This window comes from Prionailurus viverrinus, chromosome A3, assembly GCF_022837055.1.
Source record: "Prionailurus viverrinus isolate Anna chromosome A3, UM_Priviv_1.0, whole genome shotgun sequence".
Lineage (NCBI taxonomy): Eukaryota > Metazoa > Chordata > Mammalia > Carnivora > Felidae > Prionailurus > Prionailurus viverrinus.
The window spans coordinates 118,293,531-118,319,966 of NC_062563.1; the positions used below are offsets into that span (position 1 = coordinate 118,293,531).

Genomic DNA, 26,436 nt, shown 5'->3' on the forward strand with positions numbered 1-26,436 from the left:
GGGAAGCTCCTCCTGCCCCCACCCCCCATGCAAGCAGGGCTATTTGCACAGAGAATTACCTACTTGGGATCGGATCCCATTGTGAGGACTAGACTTCCTAGAAGTTTCTAGTCCTCTAGAAGACAGTACTGTGCAAGGGCCAGGCACTAGAACTTCCCTTTCCTTGAAGAATAGAAATGGCAAAATATTCCAGTTCCTCTTCCTTCCCCAAACTCCAAATGTAGCCCAGCTGCTCAAATTGCCTGGGCCAGGGTGTGAAAGATGGCCCGTGGGGAACACAGTTTTTCCCCTGTTCCTTCACACAATCTCCCAAGAACCCTCCATCCTGCGTAGCCACTTCCCACTAAATGCCAGAACAGGGTGGTGTGGCCACCTGTTGGGCACCGGGGGTGGTGCAGCCTTGGGGCCCAGAGAGGCCACAAGGTCCACACAGGGATCCCTGCTCGACGCCATCACTGGGGAAGGAAAGGGCTTGCAGGCTGAAATTGTTTCTGGAGAAGCTAGATAAAAAGCAAAAATAAAAAACAAAAGCAGCCCCTACATCCAGACAATGGAATTTAATTCAGCGCTAAAAAAGAAATGAGCGATCAAGCTTAAAAAGACACAGGAAACTTAAATGCAAATTGCTAAGTGAAGGCAGCCAATCTGAACAGGCTACATACTGTGTGATTCCAAAGATAGAACATTCTGGAAAAGGTAAAACTGGAGACAATAAAAAGATCAGTTGTAGCCAGGGGTTGTGGGGGCAGGGAGGGAGAGAAGAATGAGTAGGCTGAGCACAGGGCATTTCTGGAGCAGTGAGACCACTCGGTAGGGTACTATAATGGTGGATACATGCTGTCATACATTTGTCAAAACCCAGGGAATGTGCAACACTGGGAGTGATCCTTAATGAAAACAATGGACTCGGGGTGATTGTGATGTGTCAGTACAGGCTCACGGAATGGAACCGATGCTCCCCTCTAGAGGCGGGTGTTGGTGGTGCTAGAGGCCGGGGGTGGGGGTGGGGGTGGGCAGGGGGGGATATGGGAACTCTCTGTACTAGCTGTTCAGTTTTGTTGTGAACCTGAAACCGCTCTAAAATATAAAGTCTACAAAACCAAACTCTGTGCTGTGTCACAAGGAGGGCCACTTTGATCCTTACAGCAGTCAGTCACTCAGTTCCAGACTCAGAAAGCCCTGCTGTCCCCCAGGAGCCCTCACAGCCCCTCTCTCTCTCCTGGTGCCTTTTCCCCATGGGCAGGCACAACAGCCACTCCTTCACCTTTTTCGCGAAGCGTAGGAAGAAGCTCTCTAGAGTCGCTTCAAGTCCTCTGTTCTATTCCAGCTTAAATGTCACCTCCTTGTGAGGTCTTCCTTGACCACCCTGACCCCCAGCCTCTGCCCATCCCATCTGTTTTGGGCCCAGCCCTCATCACTACCTCAAATTAGCTACTCGCTTACACATTTCTTTTATATTGCCCCATGACAGAATATAAGCCCCACCAAGGCAGGCACTGTCCCTAGTGCTCAGAACAGTGGGTGGCACAGAGTAAGAGCTCAAAAAGGCTTGTTGACGGACTGAATAGTTGTGTTACTGACCAGCTGCATAACCTGGGGCAAGGCAGTTAAACTTCTCCGGACCCCAGTCTCCTCATCTGTAAAATGGGCAATTAGACTTAATGATCATCATCTCTTCTTGCTGCAGTGCTCTGAGCATTCCAGCAAGCGTCAGAATGACCTTGTTATTCCACTTGAGGGCTTCTGCCAGGCCACGGGGTGACTGCGAGGTGTTTAGGGAGAGAATTCCTAGCGACCCAACGTTGCCTGACCTCCCCGGGCTAGGTGTGTGGGTGGAGAGGTCCAAATGTGTGCTGGGTGGGGGCGCCTGGGTGGCTCAGTCAGTTAAGCATCTGACTCTCTATTTTGGCTCAGGTCGTGATTTCACGGTTGTGGGATTGAGCCCCGTGTTGGGCTCTGCGCTGACAGCACGGGGCCTGCTTGCGATTCTCTCTCTCTCCCCCCACCTCTTTCTGCTGCTCCCCTGCTTGTGCTTGCAGGCTGTCTTTCAAATATAAATAGTTTTTTAAAAAAGGGGTGCCGGATGAATTGGGGCTCGGGGGAGTCCCTAGAAGTACATTCTAGGAGTCCCCTAGAACATAAACTCCAAGACAGCAAGGATCTTGTGTTTGTCTATCCCACGTGCCGAGAACAGTGCCTGGCACGTAATAGCCTCCATAGTGGGTGAGTGAAGCACACACAGTGCAGGTGTTTCCCTTCCCGGGCGAGTATTGTCTGGGTCATGTGTGGGATGAAAATAGCAATGATCGTCCCTCCCATTGGCGGAGCCCTCTGCAAAGTGTTTGCACCTGCATCATCTCATGTGCGCCTCATGACAACCCCACGAGATTAGTCCCATTAAGTATTATTATCCCCAATTTACGGATGAGCTAACTGAGGCTCAAGGAATTTGACCTGCTCAAGGCCACATAGCTGGTAAATGGCAGAGCCTGATCTTGGACCCAGGCTTTCTTTTGTTCCGGACCCAGTGCTTGGGTGCGTTGCTGGTCACGCAAAGCCCTGAGTGTGAGCAGGAGAAGGAAGCCTGGTGTTACAGCCAGGCCCTGAAGAGAGAAAAAGAGGAACAGAGAAAAGTGCTATGAGCTCCGGAGAGTTCATGGGGCTGAGCCCACGGTGTACTGGCTGGGGTGGAGGCTAAGTGAGCAGCAGGGGGAAGGGGCAGAGACCCCCCTCCAACAGAGGCCGATGACCCCATGCAGGGAGCTGCTAGAGAGACTGCTAGCCTCACGCAGGCTCCACTGCCCCTCAGGCCCAGACACGCACGGCTCCAGAAAGGTCCTTCACAGGGCACAGAAGCCAAGGATGTGGGCAAACTGGTTTGAGGCACACAGAAGCCAACTCAAAGCTTCTTCCCTTTCCTGCACGATGCACGTACCTGCCCCTCACCCCTACGCCAAGGAGAACTCTTCAAAATGACACTTACCCACCTCCAAATCTGACTTTGCCAAAGTCACTCTCGTGTCACCCCGAGTCATACCTACACACACAGCCGCCCAGACTGCTCCCCGTGGGGGCCCCCAAGCACAGCCCTGTCCTGCCCTCACCCACCTCCACCTGTGGAAGCCATCTGGCCTCATCCTGCAGAATCTTCTCTGCTTTCTGGGCCTAAAGTGCCTGCCCTCTCCTGTATGCCAAAGCCTGCGGCAGGCCCTCTGCCCTGGCTCCTACCACTGGAGCCTTCCACACCGTTAATGCATATGTGTGACTACTTCCCCTCCGCAGCTGTCAACCCAACCCCCCCAACCCCTCCAACCCCCCCAACCCCCATGGGTAAAACTCAAGCCCCCAGGCTGGGCCCAACCTGGCACAGGGGTCACAGAAGCGGTCACCTTGCACCAGCCCACGGCAGGGAGCCCCGGGGCGGGGGGGGGGGGGGGTCAGAGGCCATCACACATCCCTGAGGACTTTTCCCCAGAAAAGCGATGAGGAAATGGGAGGTGGGGTAGAGACCGGAACAAATGGGAGCCCACACACCTGCCTGTGTTAGTCACTGAGGGCATGCAGCCGAGCCGAAGTCATCTCTAAAGCTGGTGCAAGCAGGACAGGTGGGAAGAGGGAGGGCCCATCTGCAAAACCGGTGGGAAGACGCACTGGGTCAAAATGTCCTTCTCCTGCTGGAGGGACGGTTTTCCTTCCGGACTCCCCAGTAAGACTCGAAATAGCAAGAAGAGGATGTCTTGATCAATCACAGGCTATACTTTGGGTTTGCTCCATCAGTCAATATGGGCTGGACCCCGTGGCCTCCCCTCCTGCTATGTGCCAGACCCTAGAACTTAGATTCTACCTTCTGGCTTCAGATGGAGCTTGGGACGCAGCTTTCCCTGCCTGCCGCTCTGGAAATGGGCGCCGGAGCTCCACCAAACAGACGGTTATTACCGCCAAGTGTAGCTAATAGTTATTTATTGATCACATGTTCGTTGATTGCCTACTCTCCCGGGCCTCATACTAAGGACTTCACACGCATTCTCATTTACTTAGTGGGGTGGCTCCCGCAGATGATTCTGGTGGCTCCTGTGGGGAGGGGGCGAATCCAACCTGGGTGGGGTGACCAGATGCCCTGACTTGCCCCGTTATATGTCTGTTGTCTGTTATATGTCTGTTGTCCCAGTATCACCATCAACAGAGCCACCTCTCACTCTCAGAAGTGACCTGATGAGGAGATAAATGATGGGTTTGGGGGACTCTCCCTGGCCTGGCGCCGGGGAGCTGTGTGTGATGCACCTGTTCCCCAGAGAGCCACCCGGGCGTTGCCAGGCGGACACTAGAGGGCACCAGTCAGTTGTGCTTGGCCTTCACATCTCCAGAGGGCCCAGCAGCCCTGCAAGGCCAGTCTTGGGAAAGCAGAGGCGGCAGGTGGGGGGTGAGCTGGGAGAGTACCCAACAGAGCCCTGGCTGAGCCCCTTCCTGGCCTAGATCCAGCCTGGCCCACCTCCTCTTCCACCCCCCATCCACCCAGCCCAGTTCCTGAGCAGACAGAGCCCTCTCCCTCCAGGGACCTGGGAATCCTATGAGGGAGGAGGGGTCCCGGCACTGTTTCCGTCTCTTCCATTTCAGCCTGGCCAGGCCCCTGCCAGCCTCTTCCCCAGGATGTCGGATCCAGTATGGTTCACCCTGGGCTGGAGGCCTCAGACCATGAGGCCTGGGACTGGGCTGCAGGTGGTCGTTCTGGAAAAAATAACGAGCAGGCCAGGTATCAAGGAAACTCCTCAGCCCTCCAAGGGGTGGGTGTGGGAGTGAGGAGGACAGGGGACAGGAGGTAGAAGGGCTGATAGAGCACTTGGTTGGTTGTCGGGGGGGTGGGGTGGGGGGGGTGGGACCGGCCTTCTCCTCCTTAACCCACTCTCACTAGCCTTGAGAACTCAGGCACAATGCTCAGGCCTCAGTGTCCTCTCCCTTGGAGGGGTCAGAAGGCTTGTGGCCCACAAAGAGCCCACAGCTCACCATCCTGGCCTGGCCACTGCCCCACCCAGCACTCTGCCCTGCAATCACAATCAGACGCAAGATTGGTCTCCAGGGGGACAAACTGTTCCCGTTCAGACAAAACCCTGGCCCCGGCCCAGATGACTCCTCTCCAGCAGTGGGTCTGAGATTGCTGGGGCACCGAGGCCCAGAGCAGGGGTGATCACGTCTGCTTCCTTAAACCGGACGCCCCCAGGCATCTATCTTCAGTCCTCTCCCTGAGAAGGCTGCACCAAGGGCAGGCCTGGGGAATGTTAGAAGTGCTTTGGTGCCCAACAGACTTGGGCATGGGTTGCAGCTCTGATGTTGGTAGCTGGGTGACGGTTGGCGAGTCATTTAACTTCTCTAAGCCTCAGATGACTCGCCTGCAAAAGGTACTCAGAAGATCTATTTCGTAAGGCTGGTGTAAGATTAAATGCAATGACGAACATAAAGTGCACCGCTCAGGGCCTGGCACCCAAGTGAACAGCGAGCAGTGCTCACAGTGGAGGACGCCCAGAGCAGCGCCAGCGTGGCCCTTTAGCCCCAGCCCAGCTTTCCCTCTGTCACAGGAGTCCTTGTCCGTGAGAGAAGAACAAAGACTGGACCTTGCAATGCAATGTGGTACGCATGATACACACGGCTGAACCTTCTGTTTGACAGTGACATTGATGGATGTAGGCAGCCATGGATGCCTCCATGCCAACAGTTTCAACCTTTTCAAGAATCACTCATTCGGGGGCGCCTGGGTGGCTCAGTCGGTTAAGCATCCAATTCTTGATTTCGGCTCAGGTCATGATCTCACAGTTTGTGGGACGGAGCCCCGCATCGGTTTCCGTGCTGACAGAATGGAGCCTGCTTGAGATTCTCTTTCTTCCTCCCTCTCTCTCTGAAAATAAATAAAGAAGCATTTCAAAAAGAAAAAGGATCATTCATTCATTCATTCACTCATTCTTTCGTCCCAGATTACAACTGTTGTCCTGACATAATTATTAATAGCCTCCTTTCATTCTTGAAGTGTCCCAGTTTGGATGATAAATTATGTGATCGCCCTACTTTGCCAGATCCTGTGCTAGGCACTGGAGATTGGGAGAGGGATGATGGGCACTCCCCCTGCCCTCCAGGGCTCCCTCCACGGAGACTCTGGAATGCAGTGTGAAAAGTGGGGCTGGGTGGCTCAGTCGGTTGAGCGTCCGACTTTGACTCAGCTCGTGATCTCACGGTCTGTGAGTTCGAGCCCCGCGTCAGGCTCTCTGCTATCAGCGTAGAGCCTGCTTCGAATCTTCTGTTCCACTCTCTCTCTATCCCCCCCCCCCATTCTCTCTACCTCAAAACTAAATAAACATTAAAAAAAAAAGAGTTACAAATATCCCATCTGTTCTATGGGATCGTAGAACACGACAGTGACCTAGAGGCACACTCTGAACGGCCAGCCCCTCATAACTTACGCCAAAACACAACCCAACATTTTATGAAATGGGGGGAGTCTTAAGGAAAAGGAAAAGAGGGGCAAAAGGAAATGAAAGAGACAGATGTCTCCCGAGGGTGGCTGGGGCCCGTGGCCGGAGCAGTCACCTCTGGGCTCCTGCCTGATCATCTGTGTGGTGTTGGGGCAGGGTGATCGCCCTCCCCGAGGGGCAATAGGCAGCCAGGCGTGAGTGTGTGGGCGAGGGTGGTGCCCCCCCACACCCATGCCAGAACCAGACATGCCTTGGAATGTGGAGGCTTTAAGAGGCCACACCCCATGTCAAACATCCTCCTCCTTCCCCCACCTATGTCCTCCTGGGTGCCCCCTCCGTTAGCTGGAGAGCACGAGAGCCCCATGTTTACAACAGGGTCTGTGTCTGTCCAACCGTAGGTGTCCCACAGCAATCCTATCTGTCCCATCTCTCATCTGGGGATACATCTCATGGCTCTACGTCCCCATTACCCGAGAGTCGTGACTGGGTGAAAATCATGACAATTCACGGATCCTGGGGGAGTGTGGCCTTATTTAGATGTGCCGCCCCCAGAGGAGGAAGAGGCGGAAGGAGGGGGAGGGGGCTGAGAAGCAGACGGGAGTGAAAGGAGAAGAAAGAAGGCATAGGTGATTCTGAGAATTGAGGGTAGCTAGTGACGTCACCACGGGGAGTGTTTCACCCGGGTCAGTGGGTGGGGGCAAAGCATGGTGACTGGGGCCCTGTGACTCAGTTATGAGCCTGGCCCCTGTATCCAGAAGTCCTTCATTTAGTAAGTCATTAATTCTGTCAACACACGTTTATGGAGCTGTTATTATGTTTGAGACACTGGACTAGGCAGCAGGGAGGGAGAGCGAGCTGATGGGGGGCGGGGGGGGGGGGGTTGCTGGGGGATCCAGGCCTGGCAGGAAGGGAAGTTCCCCTGCAGGGTGTAGGTATGCAGGGAGGTGGGGGGAGGCAAGTCTCCTCTCAGAGGGAGTGGCCAGGGAAGGGCCAGCCGGCTGGGATAAGTCCCCGTGGGAGGAGTAGGCAGAAGCCAGACGGAGGAAGGGGAAGGAGGGAGGGGTAGGGAGTTTCAGGCACAGGAAGGAGATTCGTGCTTGAAGGCACGGAGGGTGGGAGGGAAGGCTTGGGGAACTGTAAGTAGTTCCTGAGAGGGTGAAGGGAGAGGCAGCGAGAAATGAGCTTGAAGAGGTAAGAAGGAAGAGGTAAGAAGTAAGTCCTAAAGGAGTTCAGAGGCCATCTCCAGGTGGCGAGGCCCCCTGACGGGGAAAACCTGGGAGAGTGTGGTCAGATCCCCCTCCTTGGGAGAGGAGACTCTTCATGCGGTTCCGCAAGTGACTGATAGACCGATGCCTGGCTTGCTCGGGAGACAGGACGGGTTTCAGGGATGGACCTCTTACAGGGGTCTGGCCTGTGCTGGAGGTGCCACCAAGCATCCCCCACACCACCTCCAGCGACCCTCGGAGGTGTCCCCCAGTGGCCGGACGGAAAGGCTGAGGCACTTGAGGCAATGAGCTGGCCCTGGCTTCTCAGCCAAGAAGCGGGCAGAGCCAGGATCAGAAGCCAGGGCTGTCACAGCTTCCGAAGCTGGCCACCACGAGGCCTCCTTACGACCTCCTGGTTGAACTCACTTTCCAGGATATTTTACAGCTCCTTCTGGGCCACAGCCAGTTTCACAGGGTGCCCTTAACAACAGCCAGGCTTCCCTGTGATGTAGGGTCCACTCAGCCTGGGCCCTCTCAGCCATGCCCTATCTGATCCCATCACAGATCCAGAAATCCTGGCTCCCTAGTCAAGGGCTGGGCAGCTCCTAGCTGTGTGCTCCCTCACTGTCTCGAACCTCCATGTCTGGGGGGAAGCTACCGGGGGGGGGGGGGGTCCTCCTGAGGGAAGTGAGGCCACGTCCTCCTGTGAGGCCACAGCCCACCAAGATGATGAGGGCTCCCAGGAAGGACCGTCCCCATTGGAATTCTCTTTTGAAAAAAGGAGATCCAGGAAAGAACCATGAGGATGGGCCCCCGGATACCAAGGGATTGTTTCTGTGTGAGCAATAGCCACAACTCCCTTGTTCAGGCCCATGGTGGTTCCTGTCCACACAGAAGGAAGGAAAGACCATTTCCAGCTGGCCTGGGGTGCCAACATTGCCAATATTTCCTTGCTGGCAATAAATTCCCAAATATATTTTTGCTTCTCCCCTCTAACATTAAACCTTGGGTATATTTCAAAGGAAACGCCACTCTGCCTGTTTCTGATTCATACCTGCTGAGCTCATCAAAACCAGAATTATTTGGTAATAGCTGTTGGGTTTACTGGATGTCCTCTGGGATCTGTAAAAATCTCTGTTCCTCAGAAACAGGAAGTTTCAACAGGAGGACAGAGGCTGGTACAAAAATCAAAATTTGAATTCTTTCTGACTATTGGAGAGGCACAGGGTTCATGGCATTTCCTTCCTTCAGCCAATCAACACACATGGATTCGATGCCTGCTGTGTGCAGCAGCTAGGAACACAACGATGATTTTTTTAAAGTTTTTTTAAATCTTTATTTGTTTTTGAGAGAGAGACAGAGTACAAGTAGGGGAGGAACAGAGAGAGAGGGAGACAGAGAATCCAAAGCAGGTTCTAGGCTCTGAGCTGTCAGCAGAGTCCGACGTGGGGCTCAAACTCACGAACCGCGAGTTCATGACCCAAGCTGAAGTTGGACGCTTAACTGAGCCACCCAGGCGCCCCACAAAGATGATTTTTAAAAGGGGCTCTGAGTTAATTTGAAGGGCTGCCGTAACCGACCGGATGGCTTAAACACAGATATTTATTTTCTCACAGTTCTGGAGAGAGATGTCCAAGATCAAGGGTATCTTCAGGAGTTTTGAAGGCTCTCCCCTTGGTTTTCCCTATGGTTGCCTTCTCTCTGTGTCTTCACATGGCCTTCCCTGTGGCTGTGTTCTGGTCTCTTCTTATAAGGATACCGGTCACATGGGATTAGGGCCCAGAAGACCTCGTTTTAACTTAATTAGCTCTTTAAAGACCCTGTCTCCGAATTCAGTCACATTAGGACTTCAACATATGAATTTGGGGAAGGGGAGTGAAATACAATTCAGCTGATAAGAGGCTCTGATCTCAAAAAGCCATTCTCCCATGACAATGTCTCTTTGATCTCTATCTGAGGTTAGCAGCCCAGATGAGGTGTTCTAGGCTGTAATCCCCAGGCTGGTGTAGACTTTCCGCGGCAGGATGATCCAGTGGAGAGCGTGGAGCCAGCTGTCAGATCTGGATTCGAAGTTTGCCTCCCTCGCTCACTAGTCGGGTGATGGAGCCCAAGTTATAAACCTCTGAAGCCTCAGTTTCCTCATTTGTGTAACGTGGATAATATTACCTGTGTAGTATACAGGGAATTTTTGTGAAGATCCAAAAAGATAATACATGGAAAACATAGCACCATGTCCAGGAGCATAGTAGGTGCTCACAAAATGGAAGTTTCTTTTCCAGGTGTGTTTTCTGCCAGGTTTCTTCTACCAGAGAGTGAAGGATGTATCACAACCATTCTCAGGCAGGCGGAGTATGCCAGGAAATGTAAGAAACTCGGGCACAGGGTTGTCACTGCCTTGGAACACATTCCACCCTTAAGACAGCCAAACCTGAGAGCAGGAGGGAGAAACGATCCAGGATTGGACCTCACCCGTAACCCCCACTGCTGGGACCTCTGTGAGAATGTGGTGTCGGAAAAGTAGCAGGGGACAAATATCAGGTCCGGGCTGAGCCCGGCTATGGAAAACTGATCTTGCAGAAAACAACAAAGCCCAAAGGCTGACAAAGCCCTCTGGTCAAAGGAAGCCTTCACGGTCCAGAGGTGTAGCGTCTAGACCAGTCGAGTCATCTGGATTCTACTCCCATCTCTGATATTTCCCAGTGGTGGGACATTTGCACCCACCAGACCTCTCTGAGCTTCAGTCCCCACAGAGGGACAAATGGAATAGAGTGTTAGACTGATGTGAGTTTATATATTATTAAGAAGTCCAAAAGGCACTGAACCGGCACCCTCCTCTGGGCTACCACACTTTCACAGCTGCGTGGGGCTGAAGGGGGAAGTCCCTGTTGCTCTGGTTTCTAGTTTCCTTAAACTGCCCACATTTACACACACACACTCCACACATGAAAGCAGATTAAGGATGCATATCCAGCTTCGGAGTAAGAGGGCTGAGGGCTCATCTGGGCCACATGGCCGCTTCGACATCTCCCACCCCCACCTGGGAGCCCTCTCCCTCTCCCCCACCCTCCCCAAATTACTCACACTCCTGGAAACATGACTGATGACTTCAGGATGAGTAAGAGGCCGAGCACGTCATGGCCCAACTGCTGGCAGGGTAAATGAGTTCAGTGCTCCCTTGAGCAGGGCCACTTAGACACGTGCCAAGAGTCCATTCTGGGGGAAAGGGGTCACGGGACCCTAAGAGCAGCTCAGCTTGATTTAGCAATGAGCCAGAAGTCCTTTGACCGATTTCCCTGTTTCCTACCCCTGAGTGATGACCGCCTTCTCGGCTTGGGGTGACTGCCCCAATGCCTCTCTGGGAGGCCTGGGCAGTGGGGGCAGGGGCTCACACTGAGCTCTAGGACACTGTGTTTCTCTGACCCAAGCACCCCTGGCCTCACCACAGCACAGCATGGCCCAGGGCAACCTGAACTTGGCAGCCTAGCCTGGACTGCTTTGAAAGGGCCCTAATCCAGGGCCCGACCTACAGTGTGCTTGTGTGTTTATTCTTTCCTGCACACCCTAATCTGTGGTGCCAGTCAAGCAGGCATTTTTGGTCTGTTTTCCATTTTCCGTGTGTCCCACTTCTGAGCCTTTGGTGGAAATGGGATCACAGCAAAGGGGTGTGTTAACTCAACGCGTCTTGAAATGCCAATTTTCACATTCTTGGAGTTAAGGTAAGGGCTCAACATTCTAATATAAGCAAAGCAGCACACAAACTGGACTGTCCTGGCACTTAATAAATAGGGCTGAAGCATCAGTTTCCCCATACCTGATACGGGTGGAGTCGGGGCACGGATGGCATGGAAAGGAAGGCCAGGACAGTGAAGGCTGAGGCAGCGTCACCTCAATGTCCTTTGCAACCAGGGCAAGATGGCGTCCTCACCCTGAGCCTCTGCTGCCAGACGATCACTCCTGTGTGGGGAACAGGGCTCACCCTCGAGCTTGGCTCCGTGAGGATATCAACATGTTGCTTGGGATCCACCGTGATGTCCTTCAGATTGCTCAAGACAAGAGTGATGCATTACATGTAAGGACTTTATTAGGGTGTTTCAGGACGGAGAAACTAGAACGCAGAAGAACATATTGTGAGGATGATTTGTTTGATGAAGTCTGAGATCCTAAAGGCAGGGGCTGGAACACAAGTGAGGCAGGCACCTGATCCTTCTCAGCCAGCTCCTCTCCCATCAGAAAGGATGGGTCTTCTACCCCCTCCCCACTTTTTATTAACATTAGACTTAGTCATTTAAATACAGTTTGTTAGAAGATCCATATAAAGCCAGAATAAGCCTTCAGCAGTAAACTCAGAGATGTTTAAGAGACATTTCTTTCTTCTCAGCTGAAACATCTTTGCCACCAGAGTGGCAAAACATTAATTGCCGTGGATTCGTGACCCCTCCCCCTTTTCTTAGTATCAAGACTGATTTTCTAGAGTTTTACAGAGAGTCAAAGCACTGGGGTGACTTCCTGCAGGGCCACCTGTCCAAACCTCTCCTGGGAGGGTCATCATTCTCACCCACAGCCCCTTCCGGGTGCAGCTCTCCTCAGGCCACATTGAGGGTCCAGCATTCATTCTGCTGTTCCTGGACCATCAGAGATGGGGGGCTCTACAAGGCTGCCCCATGCCTCCTTGAGGTCTCCATGGCTCCTGAGATCCTAACCGCAGATTTAAGGGTGTGTACTTGCTCTAATTCCTTCTACACAACCTAGGGGATTTTTCTGTAGTCTTAGAAGTGCTATTAACTGGAAGTAGAGGGTAGGGATGGGGGGTGGTGCTCTCTAGCATGCTGTTTTCCCCAAACTTTATGTCTCTATTCCCCTAAGGACTTAGATTTTCAGAACCAAAGCCAAAAAGTCTCCCTTTATTCCTTCCCTGTGTCTTGGGATTGTGCTCACTTCCCCTTGGCAGTCAGCAAATAATTGCTTGAGTGGTGAAAAGCGCGAAGGATAAATACTGGAAGGAATGAGTTGGTATTTCAAGAACTTGCTATCCCATAGAGGATTTTCACTACATGATTTAGGACCTGCAGTTAAGCTACAGCAATCAAGGTAGTACATACAGTATTGGCATAAGAATGGACAATGGGATCAAGGGAAGAGTCCAGAAGTAGACGCACACAGGTGTGGCCAACTGATTGTCAACAAAGACACCATAGTAATTCAATGGGTAAAGCAAAGTTTTTTTAAATTTTCCATGGTGCTGGAACAATTTGATAGTCATATATTTAAAAATGAGCAATCACCCTTACCTCACATCATACTCAAAAATTTCTTTAAGGTGGATCACAGACCTAAACACACAAACTAAAACTATAAAGCTTCTAAAAGGGAACAGAGACAGAAATTTTCATGACCTGACAGAAGGCCAAGTTTTCTTAAACAGGTCATAAAATCACAAACTATTACAAAAAAATCAATTGGACTTCATAAAAAAAAATTGTTTTTGCAATCCAAAGACTCTGTTAAGAAAACAGACAAGCCAGTCTGCAAAGAAATATTCACAATATATACATCTGACAAAGTGCTGGTATCCAGAATATATAAAGAATGCCAACAAATCAATAATAAAAAGATTTTTTTTAAAAAAATCAACCCAATAAATGAAAGAGAGCAAAAGACTTGACCTGACAGGTCACAAAAGATTACAAGTAGCCAATAACCAAATGAAAATTGCTCAACATCTTTGTGTTAGGAAATGTGCAATAACATTTCACACCCACTGGAATGGCCACACTTAAAAAGGGCAACAGTACCTAACACTGGTAAGGACATGGAACAACTGGAACTCATACATTGTTGGCGGGAGCATAAAATGGTACAACCATCTTGGAAAACTAGCAGTTTCTTACAAAGTGAAATATATACCTACCTTATGATTCACTGATGCCATTCCCAAGTATTTATCCAAGAAACCTGAAAATGCATATTCACAAGAAAAATTGTCCAAAAAGTTTCATAGCAGTTTTGTTCATAGCAGCAAAACACTAGAAATGACCCAAATGTCCATCCACAGGTGGGCACATAAACAAATTATGTTATCTTCATATAATGGTATGCTACTCAGCAGTAGAAATGAATAAACTACTGATAGATGCTACATGGCTGAACCTCAATATTATGTTGAAAGAAAGAGAAGCACAAAGCATACATATGGGGTGATCCCACTTTTATGAGATCTAGAACAGGCAAAGCCAATCCATGAAGATAGAAATCAAGACATTGGTTGCCTTGAGACAGGGGGGTGGGTGTTGACAAAAAAGTTCTGGGGATCTAATGTTCTGGAAATTATTATCACAAGGTGACTATGATTATAATTAAGACTGAAAAACAAAAAATGAGAAATATGGCAACTTTGTGTGATGATGGAAATATGCTGTATCTTGATTGGTACATGATTACATAGGTATGTATGGTCATCTGTCAAAACTCATCAGGTTTTACACTTAAGATCTATGCATTCACAGTATGTAGACTACACCTCAATAAAAAAAAAAAAAACAGTTGCCAGGGGCCAGGGAGCGGGCGAATTGGGGAGTTGTGTTTAATGGGTATGGAGTTTCAGTTTTGCAAAACGAAAAATTATAGAGATCAGTTGGACAACAATATGAATATACTTAACATGACTGAACTTAATAAGGTAAATTTTATGTTATGTGTATTTTACAATAAAAATGAACACAACATGCTACCACAACCTAGCAAACCTTGTTCATGAAGACTCAAACACAAACAGCTTAATTTCTTTCTTTCTTTTTAAAAGCATTATTTATTTTGGGGGGTGGGGAGAGAACAAGCATAGGAGGGGCAGAGAGAGAGGTGGACAGAAGATCTAAAGCTGGCTCCGAGCCGACAGAACACAGAGAGCCCGATGCGGGGCTAGAACCCACGAACCATGAGATCATGACTTAACCAACTGAGCCACCCAGGAATCCCTTAACTTCTTAATATAATATTTATGTGGCCTCTTGAAACAGAAGGGCCAAGGTAAATCACAGGTTATATTGGATCACAAAACAGTACAATAGGAAATGAAATATAACATGCAAGTATTGCCATGATTCTGCTCTTGGGGCACCTGCTATCTGACTGTTGGCAGTGAGTGTCCCCCAACAGTGTCCTGGCTTTCCAGATTGCACCATGATGGGTTTTGAAGGGAAGGTCTCAAATGCTGATATTGCTCGTACTACTAGGGAAGAGAAGTTCCGGAACAACTTTCTGATGAATCCTACCCTAAAGATCCTCATTTCTTGTGTCTTCATATTGGGTCTTTAGGGTCTCTCTCATTCCCACCCCACTCCCTGGGCCCAGACCCCACCTCACACAGTCAGGGAGGGTTGGTCAAGGTGACTGGGCTCCTCCCACATCCTGCCCTCTGGGCCCTGCAGGCCTGCTCAGTGGTGGGGCTGGCTGGTGGGGACGCTGAGCCCTGAAGCCCTGTGGTCCATGCTTATCATGTGACATGCTTGCCATCCTCCCGGATGGGGAGGATCCTGCCCATCCTCCCCTCTGTCCCAGGCAGAGGACGAGGTCACTCTGCAAGCCTGGCCTCAATGCCCAACATCCTGCTCACTTGGCAGACATTCAGGAGAAAGTGCGGTTGGGGGAGCGGGTCTCGAATATTCCAGAGGTCGTGACCTTGCTCTCTACTTCCGTCATTGCTATGCCTCTGCACTCAGCATGCATCTTCTCCATCAGCCCAGTGTCATGGTGGCAGACATGGGCGGTGTGCTGGGGACAGTGGAGAAGTGAGCGGGTGCCCCTGTGGACGTGAAGTCCTCTCTGTAGGGCTGCCTGGCTCTGGGGCTAAAGAACATCATGGACCGTTTAAATTTCAGTCTCTGCCCACCTTGACTCCCCAGGGGACAGAGAGAGAATTAGCTGGAAGGTTCAGGAGACCTCTTCTATGAACCCATTTCCTGAGAAGCTGGCCCCACAAGCCCAGTCAGTATCCTAGAGGTTTGCGTGTGCCAAGAGGAGCAGGCCCTGCCTCGGGTGTGTGTCATCTGTGGCAGGGCCCAAGGAAGGAAGAAGGTGAGGGGGCGTGATGAGCCTGGACTCCACAGGTAACACCCTACGTGGCCTTGGCCAAGTCTGTCATCTGTTAAAAAAATATACATATATGTATGGCAGACACGAGCACAGGGCTTTTTGTGCTGAGGTCCTCAGCACTGGCTAGGACTCCCCTCTGGCTCTGCCTGTCTGGGAGCCAGGCTGGGGCAGGACCGAACGAGAGTCGACCCCCCACATGTGGCTAACGTCCAGGCCCGCTGCGTGGCTGAGGAGTGATGTTGTCAGTGGAATGGGGGTGGCAGCAGCTGTGGAGCCCAGATGGGAGGAAGGCACACAGAAAGGGCACCCTGGAGAAGCAGCGAATCGTGAATCATGCTGTTCATTAACTCAGGCTCATTAGGAGGCAAGCATGAGGGCCCCAGTTTTTACCATCCCCATCATCCTGCTGATGGGGCCCCCTACCTTCTCACCGGTCCTGAGTGCCCGGGGGGAAGTGCATGCTTTCGGGGTGCTTGGCGTGGATGGCTGCCTTGTGAGAAGGGGAAAGAGAGCTGGCATTTATTAAGCATCCCCTGCATGCCGGGTCTGTGTTAAAGTTTTCGCAAGGGTTATACCTCATTTGGTCCTCACAATACCCTGAGAGGTGGGATTCATCATTCTCACTTTGCAGATGGGGAAGTTGAGGCTCAGAATGGAGAGTGGACTTGCCCAAGTTCTCCTACTAAATTAGGCATAGCCTCTTCCCCCATCACCTCATTGCTTTCATCACAATATAGAACTGTCTTACTCGTAAGACTGAAGATACTTCTAGATTTTCTATTCTCAACGCCTCCAATTATGGCTGTCACCTGCCCTAAGAATCAGCCTCTGAGTCTTTCCAACAATCCCCTTCCCTTGCTGGAAATGGAAACTTCCTCCACAGAGACAGCTTTTAACGGCCTAGATGAAGAGTACTCCCCAGAAGAGGGAAGGTGGGATTTTAATCTTTCTGAAATAAATTGGAAAAATAGAGGTAAGAACAGCAACTACCATGAATGGCAGAGATATCTGGCAGAATGAGCATAGACTGTCCTAGAAGCCCAGGGGGCCATTGTGTCTGGAGTACAGGGACTGGGGTGTGGGGCGCAGACAGGGAAGAGGTATGCGTTGTATTCCATGGGCATTTTCCTTAGGGGCGATGGTGCCCACCCACGGCCCTGAGAAGACGAGGCAAGAAAAGTCAGGTGGGCAGCTCTACCGGGTCTGGGACTCGGAAGAGAGAACTGGGCTGGAGCTAGATCAGAAGTTGGGCTGACAAGAGCTCCCCCAAAGGAGGTTTGATCTCAATACCTCAGAGCCTGCCACAGCGAACTGCAAAGCTGGGCGCTTGTGATATGGGAAAGAGAGTCCAGAGGAACAACCTTGATTCTGGGCCCTGCCGCACACCTCCCACAAGTCTGGTGTCCCCAGATGCTCACCCTGTGTTGCTGGACCCAGCAGCAACCACCAGAGGTCCCAGAGCACGTTCTTAGCACCACAGCTCCTCAGGCCTGTCTGCCCTTGTCTTCTCCGTAGCCTTCCCCTGGAGGCCTCTGATCCCCCAACCCCATTTCTAAACTGGAGGCCTCCCAGCGACAGGCAGAACCCGGAAGGCAAGACTCCAGGTGCACACGCAATGGTGAAATGCGCAGGTATTTCAGCAATGGTCCTCGACGGACCCACTCCCACATACCCACAAAACCAACCTGTGCTGAAAGGCACGGGAGACCGGCATCTCAACAACAGTGCAGTGTCCCCTAAAGACTCTCAGTAGCAAATGGACAGCCCCTTGCATCTGGCTGGTCGTTCCTTGGAGGACTGATTTCGTCCAGAACTCCATGGTCTGCTGGAGATCTTAGGTGACGGCGCTGCTTATGGAAACCAGGCAGGCGCAGGAAGCCCTGTCTCCTGCCAACGATGCTCAGCCCTCGAAAGGACAAGGTGGCCCAGCAGCAGTTGTGTCTGCCCACACAGAGCCAGAGAGCAAGGAACTCATCCTGACACAGACATGGGGGATGGCCAAGGTGTGAGGCCCCTGCCCATGATTCCCCAGTGACTGCAGAAGCTTCTTGCTTTTGAAAGTCCCGGGCAAGGGCTTAGCTGGAGGAGACAAGAACCCAGTTATGGCTTGGGCATTCTAGCATCTCTGTAATGGGCTGGAAACCCTGTGAACTTGCATCGCTTTCCTGAACAGTAGATTTGGGTGTTAAAAAGTGTTAGCGAGATGTCTTTTAAGTATTTAGAAATATTTCCCAGCCCTACCACCAAAGACGAGCGTTTGTTTTTTAAAAATAAACCCTTGGCAAAGATGCCATGTGGTGCCTCGCGCAGGTGACGGTTGTGCAAGACGGCCCGCCCACCGGCCGTGGGTGGGGACCTGCCTACAGCTGTCACCCAGCTCCTAACAAGTCCTCGGGGCACACCCTGCTCATTAGGCCCCAGCCACGCCCAGCCGCCCAGACTCCTGGTGGAACCAGAATGCCAGGAGGGGGCGGTGGCTCCTTGAACCCTGAACAATGGGCTGTGAGGAGTTAATCCAGGCCCACGGCTCTAAGAACTGGGTGCTGGAGCTCGGGGGCTCCCTCCACTATGTCTAGGATGGGCCCATGGGGCCTACACACTGGCCAGGCTCCCGTCTCCTTGGGGGTCAGGGAGCAGCAGGGGCCCCCAGAGGGAGCCAGGCAGAGCTCTAGGCAGTAAAAGTAGACCTGTGTTTAGAGGCTGCCTCCCTCCGTGGAGGGCTGAGCCTGCAGACATTATCTCACTCCTGCTCAATGTCCCCCCAGGCAGGTAAGGGATGGGACTTGTTCCTGCTTTATAGCTGGGAGCCCAAGCAGAGAGGATGGGAAGCCAGAGAGAGGAGGACCCCGGCATAGCCTAGCCTGCCCAGTATGTGACTACAGCTGGGCAAATGCCCCTACTGGCCCATGTTCCTGCCCCCTGGGGTAGGTGCTGCCCCCTGTGGGTAGGGACGTGCCCCCTGAAACAGTCTGCCTGCCCCCCAGCCCCACCTCAGCTTGCACCCCCTAGATAATCCAGACCTGGCTCCCTTTCCTCCAGGATCCCCCCTCCCCCCATTTGCAGCACTGCTACCCTTGGGGCCCCGTGTGGCATGAGGAAGGACGGGCTGCCCAGCCCAGCCCCGCCTGGGAAGTACACCTCACGGGCTTCTGCTAACTCAGGATAAACCGGATTGGGGTTAGGCAGGTGGCAACATGCTGCTATTTGTGGAGGCTCCTGGCCTTTCTGCTCCCATGACACCGGGAGGGTGAGGGCGGCATCCATCTTTGCCCGGTCATGGGCTCAGGCCTGTCAGGGAGCCCAGATGGAGTCACGGGCCACAGGCTGGAGGCACAGAGTCTGCACAGAGCCAAGGAAGCTTTCAGGAAAGAGCCCTGGCTTGGGACACAGGAGACCCCACGCAGAAACACAGAAAACCCAACCTGGCCACCACCCGCCTGGGGCAGCCTTCCCCTCCTGGGGCCTCATCTGCCCAATGAGGGGGTTGGATTAAATGAGACCCTCTCGCTTTGTAATTCCTCCACTGTCATTAGGCTGTGTTCCCTGACTCTCAGTCCCTCCACTGCTGGTCTCAATAAAACCCATTCAAGTTTGGGGGGTTAGAATTAAACTCTGTCTAAATTAAAGGCTAGGCAGGGAGTGATGGCAGAGGCTGGGCAGACACAGCTCTGGGCAGGCAGCCCTGGGGCCTCTGAGAAGAATGAAGAGCCAGTTACAAGCCCAGAGACCCTGCCTTGCACCTCCTGCCCAGTCCCAACCCCAAACCTCGACTTTGTGACGCTTACCCACTCTTTCCGGGTCTCCAAAGCCTGGGCTAAGGTACTTGGGCCGGAGTCCTCTCTGGAGATGTGGGCACAGCGGCCCTGCAGGAGTCATACAGGATGGGGGCCATGAACCCTCAGTAGAGAGCCCCTCCAGGTGCCACAGACCAGCCATGGGGTTTGAGAAGGAGTCAGAAGCCTTCTTAAAACCAGCTGTGCTCCAGACACTCATCCGCTAGGAAGGCCCAGACCAAAGAAGCTCTAAGCTCTGCAAGCCCTTTTACTAACCACTTGAATTGGCTAATCATTTGTAGAGTATGTTTTGGTTGACAAAGCATCTTCCTATATATGATGTCATTTGATCCTCATAGCAACACAATGAGATATTTTCCCATTTTACAAAGGGCAAAACTAAAGCTCAGAATTTAAGCAACCTGCTTATAGGATCCCAACCAGGAAGGGGTGGAACCAAGACTGGGGGTCTTGTGGTCAAATTCTGAGTACAGAGCTCTCTCTCTCTAGGACACCATGTCCTTATCGCCAGGTTCCCGGGACCCAGAAACACTCCCCTGGGACGAAGACAGTAGGCTGAGGTTCTCCCACCTAGCAAGGCTATGTGCTTGCTATGTGTCTGTAGTCCAAAGAGCCTAGAGACTCACCATATTGTTGCCCTGGGCCCGCGCACAGGCCCATAGAGAAGGATAGAAAAGCAGTTTCTCTGTAGCAGGGCAAACCCTCCCTGAGGTCTGAAAGGACTGGATTTTCCTCCTGTTAATCCCCATGATGTTCTTTCTTAGAGGAAGTGACCCAGTAGCTACCTTCAAATCTCTGAAAAGCCATGAAGAACAGGGAATGGCCATCTTTTGTGGGGACCATAGACGGAGAGAGCAGGAAACAGATGCAACACGGTGTAAGGACGGATCCTGTAAGGATGAACTCTCCAGCAATGAGAACTGCTGGGGGATGAAACTAGCTGCTTTGTAAGGTGGTAAGGTCCCTATCACTGGAGGAGTTCACACAAAGACTGAATAACCACTCTGCTCTGGAAATGTTATATGGGAAACTCAACCCTTAGAATACCAAGTAGGAAGAATGGACTCCATGATATTGACACTTCTTCACACCAAGAGCCTATGCAGAAATGGGAATTATCCAGCTTCTATTTGGACCTCAGATTCCCCACTCTGAGCGCCATATTGGATCAAGACAGAGTTTTTGCTGAGTGTCTCTACTATCTAATCCATGTCAGACTAGGATGGAGTAGAGAGAAGGGGTCAAGAAGCAGGGCTGTGGGTGAGTATAGTAGCCCTCAAACCACTGCAAGGTCTGACATGGGAAGTTCTTCTGGAGCTCTGATCTGAGGGCTGAGAGTGTTGAGGCCATCATTATTTGCCCTCCCTGAGAGGTAACTGGGGCATTCCCATTGATTTGGGCAGCTAGCCACAGACCTGCCTAAGCCTCCTGGGTAGCTATCCCCTTTGCCACAGTGACCAGAATGAATTGTCAGGCCAGGTCAAGGCAAGCCCTGCCTGGGTTGTGAGTGTTGGCCACCTGCCAATGTCCAGGAGACAGCTGGCAGAGACATCTACCATCTCTTCTTTGCAGCTGGCCTAGATTTTTCATATTGAGGAAGAGCTCTCTTGAGACACCTGAGTACCTGGAACCTGGAATGTGGAATTGGAGGTGGAGAGATTCGGCACTAGCACCCCAGGACTGTCCATGGGATACCCCAAGCTACAAAATTGTCTGCCATGGTTCCCCAAGGGTTAGGAGACATCAGACCATCGCCCTCCTCCAGAAAGTCTCCCGGGATTGTGTTCAGTTGATGAATAGAGGGTGGTACCTTCCCACTCCCACCATCCTCTGTGGACACCCACCTTCTGCTTGTCTTTTGGTTTTCTCCTGGAGGTAAGTATTGCTAACCTGGAGAGGTAGGAAGGGAAACCCAAGTTTGGCCCAGCCTGGCCCATGTTCTTCTAGGAGTCCTGGGAACTGCTCCCACTCATTCCTTCAATCAATCAATGCTTACTGAACACCTGTGCACCTGCAAACCAAAAAGAAAAATCACCTCATAGAAAAATGGGTGAAGTATATAAACAGTCAATTCCCAGACTGGCCTTGACACTTACTTGCTGTGTAAATTTGGGTGAGTAACTTAACCTTTCTGTGCCTGTTTCCTTACCTATAAAATTATGATAATCATGGTTCTAATTCACTGGGTGACTTTGGAAAGTGAATGAGATTGTCCACACATTATGGGTGGAATTGTGTCTCTTGCAAATTCATACTGCCGAAGCCTAGTTCCCAATCCCTCGGAATTGGAATTTACTTGGAAATAAGGCCTTTAATGGAGCGATTAAGTTAAAAGGAGGCCATTAGGGTGGGACTCTAATCCAATCTGGCTGGCATCCTTATAAAAGGAAGAGACAAAAAGATGGGCACACAGAGAAAAGAACACGTGAAGAGGTAACAAGAAGATGACCATCTGCATGAGGAGAGAGGCGTCTGGAGAAACTAACTTTGTGGGCACCTGATCTTGGACTCCTAGCCTCCAAGCTATGAGAAAATAAATATCTGTTGTTTTAAGCCATCCAGTCTGTGCCATTTTGCTATGGCATCCCTGGCAATCTAATACACCACCTCAAGCACACATTAGTTTTCTGTTGCTGCTATAACAAGTTACCACAAATTTATTGGCTTAAGATAACACAAATTTATTATCTTACGGTTCCGTAGGTCAAAAATCCCACCGGGCTAAAAACATGGGGTCTGCTGAGCTGTATTCCCTTCTGAGGCCTCCAGAGAATCCATTTCCTTGCCTTCTCCAGCTTTTAGAAGATACCCGCCTTCCTTGTCTGTGTCCTTTTCCTTCATTTTATTTTATTTTTTTTAAGTTTATTTATTTATTTTGAGAGAGAGAGAGAGAGAATGAGCACAGGAGGGGTAGAGAGAGAGAGAGAGAGAGAGGGAGAGAGAGAATCCCAAGCAGGCTCCACGCTGTCAGCTCAGAGCCCAATGCGTAGCTCAAACTCATGAACTGTGACATCACGACCTGAGCCAAAACCAAGAGTTGGACGCTTAACCACCTGAGCACCCAGCACCCCCACTGCTTCTTCATTTTAAAGCCAACAGAGTAGCATCTTCAAATCTGTCTTTTTCTGACCCTCCTACCTCCCTCTTACAAAGATCCTTATGCTTACGTTGAGACCGTCCAGATGATCCAGCATAAATAACCTTTTTTTTCTCAGGACTTTTCTGCAAAGTCCCTTTTACCATACAAGGTCACATATTCACAGATTTGGGGGATTAGAACATGTACATTTTTGGGAGAAGGGGCATTATTCTGCCTACCACACATACAATCTATTATTTAAAAAAAAATTTTTTTTGAGCGAGCACTAGAGGGGGAGGAGCAGAGAGAGGGGGACAGAGGATACAAATCTGGCTCTGTGCTGACAGCAGCGAGCCTGATGCCAGGCTTGAACTCACAAACTGGGATATCATGACCTGAACCGAAGTCAGACACTCAACGGACTAAGCCGCCTAGGTGCCACCATACAATTTATTATTAAATGACAAAAGCAAGCCATAGAACAATGTACGTAGGTTAATCTCATTTATGTAAGAAGATACTAAATCAATTTATACAGATTTATACTCACAAAGCTATTAACTGTGGTATTTTCTGGGGAGGGATTGGGGCTTATATTTTTGTGCATTGTGCCTTTTTTTTTTTTTACAGTATGCACACACTCATGAATTACTTGTGCAATTTTTAGGAATTTTAAGTAAGTCAAAGACAAAAGGAAGAGATGTGTACTCACCCTTTGGAGCTGGGTCTAGAGACACCAAACAAACCCACAGCATCAGAACCTCTAGGAAAGTTTTCTGAGAAGCGTGAGCAGAGCACTGTGGCAGCCGGGGTGGGGGCCCCTCACTGCCTGAAGCGACACCTCTGTTGAGTTCTGAAGGAGGAGAAAGAGTTTCCTAGGTGGAGAGGAGGGAGAAGAGTGTCACCCATGACAGCAGGCCTAAAGGCGAATGACCCGGCTGCATGGCCGCGGCCAGGCCCAGGGGAGCTGACGGGCAAAAGGAAAGGAAGCTCGCACCTATTGAGCCCCTACCTGCCGGGCCCTGTGCCGAGTGGTGTTGTGGGCATTTCCTCATTGGATGGAAGTGAACCAAGGCTGTGTGTGTTGATGGAAGAGAGGGTCCGGGCTGGAGGAGAAAAGGCAAGGAGAAGGTGGCAGGGGGCTGGGCAGGGTCTGCTCCTAGAGCAGCTGATGCAGACAAGGAGGGGTGAAGAAGATGACAGGTAGGGCCGGCGCTGGAGGCAATTCCTTCCCTCACCCCCTCCCGCCCCCCCCCCCCCAACTTCTGGGTGTCCCATTCACATCCTCAGCCCGGAAGCAGGTGCAGGTTTGCAGGCCACGGTCTCAGGCGACCCCTCCGAGCTGAGAGTGCTTCCAGACCTGCCCCCAGACCTGCTGCCTCAGATCATCCTGGCAGCGAGGTGGCCACACTAAGCCACTTCTCTTAGTCCTTTGGGGCCACTATAACAAAATGACACAGACCAGGTCAGTGGCTTATAAACCCGAGAATTTATTTGTCACATTTCTGGAGGCTGGAGGCTGGAAGTCCAAGGTCAGGGTGGCAGTATGGCCGGCTGAGGGTCCTCTGGGTTGCAGGCTGCTGATTTCTTGTTGTGTCTTCACATGCTAGAAGCGGGGCGAGGGATCTCTCCGGGGCCATTTTTATAAAGGCGCTAAGCCCGTGTATGACCTAATCACCTCCGAAAGGCCCCAGTTCCTAATGCCATCACCTTGGGGGTTAGCTTTCAACACATGAATTTGGCGGGGGGACACAAACATTCAGATCATAGCATCCCTGAAGGGTTCCCAGGTGGGGAGGAGACTGGGCCCGCGGGGCAGGGAAAGCAGGCAGAGGGGCTTCAACCTGGGGCCCTCCGCCCCGGGCACTTGTCCTTTCTTGCAGCGAGAACACAGCCGTGTCCCGAGGATGTGGCTGCAGACATGACAGAAGGCACCTGTCAGTGGCCGAGGGAAGAGGTGACGGGTGAGTGGAATTAAGTAAGGGGGTGGCCGTCTCCGGTGTTCCAGTGGCACACTGGCCCAGACTATGGGCTCAAATCTCAAATCTGCCAGTTTCAAGCTGTGGGCATTGGACAAGTTACTTCGCCTCTCTGGGTCTCAATCTCCCCATCTCTAAAGGGGAGTAATGATAGTATCTGCTATGATAGATTACCATCTGGTAAGTGTTTGGAACAGCTAGAGCATTGGAGGCCCGCTGCTTAAGTGCTGGGGGTCATTCGTGTGGACTCGCCATGGATGCCCCAGCTGGGCTTGGCAAGCAGAGGGCCCCTTCAGGGTCCCATGCTACCGTGTCTCTAACCTCACCCCTGCTCCTGGGGTGGCTCTGGGAGCAGGGCACAGGGACGCCAAAGGAGAGCTGGCTCTGGGGAGTGGGGAATGACAGTAGCCATGGCCTCCCGGGTGGGAGGAGGACAAGGAGGAAGCGGCGGTTCCAGAGGGGCGGAGACACCAGCAGGAAGGTTTGTCCCGGGGGGGCAAAGACTGTTGGTCAGTCAATGCCTGGCTTTGGGGTGTCAGAGACAGCTTTATGGGAGCCAGAACTCCTCAGCTCTGTTTCGCGGGGCCGAGGTGTCCGTCATGATCTCTGGAATGGCTGTGAAGATTTCCAAAAAGAATTACTTTTAAGTCACTTTAACTGGACAGAAGATCTGTATCCCAGGCTGCACTTTTCAGAGGCGGGGCTAAGTGTCACCAAGTCAGAGAAATGTTGATGAGTCCGGGTCCATTCGGGAGAGCAGGGAGTGGGAGGTATCTGGATACTGATTCCGGCTACAGGCCGGGGGCTCTGGAATGCTAAACTCACTCAAGGAAGGGGAAAGAGAGAGAGAGAGAGAGAGAGAGAGAGAGAGAGAGAGAGATGTGCTGATCCCTTGGAGCCCAGCTGTCTCCCACAGGAGGCCCGTCTCCCAGGAAGCCGGGTAGAGCCTCAGTCCAGAGGAGCTCAACCAAATCATCCTGGTTTGCAAATCAGTGGCAGAGCTGGGAAACAGTAACAGCCTGCAGCTTTGTAATCCCATGGCCCAAGCGAGCGAGCGAGTGAGGGGGCTTCGTTCAGGTGTGAAATGCACCCCTGTCAATTCACCCCTGGGTGAGGGATTCTCAGAAAAGGCTTGACCAAGGCAGGGGTGGAGATGATTGCAGAGGAAGCCCAGACCTGCCTCGAACTGGCTGCGAGGCCTTGAATGACTTGCTTCTAATCTCTGGGTCCCCATCCCTCGTCTGGGTCCCTGTCCCTCATGTTGTAATAAGGAAGGACGGCTGCCTAATGATAGCATTAATCATTATGCAAGGTTTACTGCATCTGAGTCACCTTACGCACATTATCTCATGTAATCCTACAACAACCCTGCGTGGTCGGTATTTGAATCCTCATTTTGGAAATTCCATTTTCCATTTGTCCAAGGCCATGCAGCTAACGAGTGACCCGGCGCAACTGAAAGCCTTGAATGGCCGCTAACGCGGCTCTAGACCCCTCCGGGTCTGCTCTGCACTCCATCCTCAGCGGGAAAAATCAGGGGAAGCCACCAGGGTTTCGTTACGCTCTGCCTCACTGCCAGGCCGGAGAGGCCACGAGGACCGGGCTCCCGGCCAGGAGTGCAGGGGATGGGTGGGGATGGCCCCGGCCTGCCCCCAGGACCCCGGAGCGCCAGGATAAGAGGCCAGAGCCTGGCACCCCCACAATCCACATGCTTGGTTCTCACAGGCCTGAGAACGGTGACTGCCTTGAGTTTAAACTGAGCTCCTCTTTCCAAGAGCCTTCCACGCATACCCTTTACACAGCAACTTCCTCCTCTTCCACCCCATCAAATAA

General features: G+C 51.7%; 1 long non-coding RNA gene across 2 annotated transcripts; it reads right to left on the bottom strand.

Moving 5' to 3' along the window:
• Positions 1 to 9,090: 9,090 nt before the first annotated feature.
• On the bottom strand, positions 9,091 to 23,828 carry LOC125162985 (uncharacterized). 2 transcript variants are annotated; one of them, XR_007151226.1, is made up of 5 exons: positions 23,337 to 23,828; positions 21,390 to 21,556; positions 13,572 to 13,615; positions 11,475 to 11,768; positions 9,091 to 9,829 (listed from the first exon to the last, which is right to left on the bottom strand). It is a non-coding gene; the product is annotated as an uncharacterized LOC125162985 (long non-coding RNA). The 2 variants fall into 2 exon arrangements; XR_007151225.1 differs by having other exon boundaries at positions 11,475 to 13,615.
• Positions 23,829 to 26,436: the final 2,608 nt, after the last annotated feature.